This window comes from Chiloscyllium punctatum, unplaced genomic scaffold (genome assembly GCF_047496795.1).
Source record: "Chiloscyllium punctatum isolate Juve2018m unplaced genomic scaffold, sChiPun1.3 scaffold_100, whole genome shotgun sequence".
Taxonomy (NCBI): domain Eukaryota; kingdom Metazoa; phylum Chordata; class Chondrichthyes; order Orectolobiformes; family Hemiscylliidae; genus Chiloscyllium; species Chiloscyllium punctatum.
Genome location: NW_027309834.1, coordinates 782525 through 784250, shown reverse-complemented (window position 1 = coordinate 784250; position 1726 = coordinate 782525). Strand labels below are relative to the sequence as shown.

Below are 1726 nucleotides of genomic sequence, written 5' to 3'. Positions count from 1 at the left end.
CGGATTTGCCCAATTTCAATTCACAGGACTAATGTTCATCCATGATATCAAGGCTAATCACCATTCGTGGTATTCCTCATATGGCATTAGTATCTTTCCTAAATTGAGGATTGTAATTCCTCATACTGTAGTCCAAGTCCGGTCGAACTGAGCCACAATACATTGGAAATTATGCTTCGTTCTCGTGCCCTGAAATCCTTCTGCAGCTTTCACAACAGACTTCTACAACTGCTACTAGACTTCAATGACTTATTAAAAATTTCTCCAAGATGCAATTCTAAAAATCAGTACATCAGACTTTCTTCTTCAAATCTTCGACAAATAATCTCCACACATTTCCCTCCTGACAAGTATGATAAAATCAAATCGTTGCTATTTATCAAATCATGAGGGACATGGATAGGTTGACTCGTGTTTTTCTGCTGGTGAGGAAGTCAAAACTTAGAAAACATCGGTATAAAATTAGTGGGTAAGGATTTAAAAGGGACGTCAGGGGCAACATTTTCAGTCATGTTCAGAATGAGCTGACAGAGAAATTGTTGGAGACTGGTACAACTGTAACATTTAATGGCATCTGGATGGATATATGAGTAACAAGGTTCAGAGGGATGTAGGCCAAAAGTTGGCAAATGGGACCTACTAATTTAGGATAACTGTCCTCAATGGTCAAGTTGGAAAGAAGGGCCACTTTCCGTGTTGTATTGTTCAAGGACTTGATGACACTAGAACAACCGCAAAAACTTTGCAAATAATTCCGTCAAGACGATTTCAAGTTCCGAATCTTCGGTCAATCTTCCTCTCTTGTACTCACAAGTTCATTACCTGTTGTCCGAACTTACGGATTAGTTGTTGGATCCATTCCTGTAAATTGGTTCTGCATTCTTTCTAATTCCGATTTTTTTTTTACGAATGTAGCCAGTGTTTATGGACTTAGCATCAATATTTCTAATACCATATTTCGATGAATATTAAAACACAACTTTGGTACCAGATGATGAGCAATTGAGTCAAAATCGATCGGACGCAGTGAGACAATGATCCTCTCTTCATGTGGTGCACATCCGTGACTCTAGAATTCGATGAAGAATCATTCCCACAACTTCAGCTGTGTCAGAATCTAGTTTGCGGTGAAAGCCTGTCAATCTGCAAAGGTAACGTTCGTCTGGGTCTCTGCAAAGGATTTGGCGAAATCTTTGGGTCTTGACAATTTGTTGTTCAAACAAATTACGTATTTTATGAATTTAGTTCTTTTACTATGAAAATTGGCAAATTTGCTGCAGCTGTGATGGCCGAGAGGTGAAGGCGTTGCATTTGAAATCTAAAGGGGTCTCCCTGCGCAGGTTCGAATCCTGCTCGCAGCGTTGAATCTGTTAAAATTCATTTATTCCTTTGCAGAATTTGGATTTCGTGGAGCTTGAGTTTTGCATTCAATCAAAAGTAAATTTTCAACTGTGAAGAATCCGAATTAATTTCAAGACGTCTAATTGAATAAATTATATGTCAAGACACAAAAAGCCACCAACTTCCAACACGAATCAGTTTCAAAACATTTGTCGAACTCTCGTGAAATTTGAATGTTCGGGGTTGTGGGGGAGGGGGGGGGAATTAAGCAAAACAAGAAGCGATGCAATACATTTACCTGCAGGTGATGAGTTTTTTTTTAGGATCAGTTGAAAGTCAAGCTGAGAAGTTCAACCTAATTTACAGCTGACTCTCAAGGCCAATA

At 38.9% G+C, this 1726-nt stretch overlaps 1 non-coding gene across 1 annotated transcript; it reads left to right on the top strand.

Annotated features, from left to right (window-relative positions):
- The first annotated feature begins 1279 nt into the window (after positions 1–1279).
- Positions 1280–1361, top strand: trnas-uga (transfer RNA serine (anticodon UGA)). The gene has a single exon. It is a non-coding gene; the product is annotated as a tRNA-Ser (tRNA).
- The last annotated feature ends 365 nt before the right edge of the window (positions 1362–1726 follow it).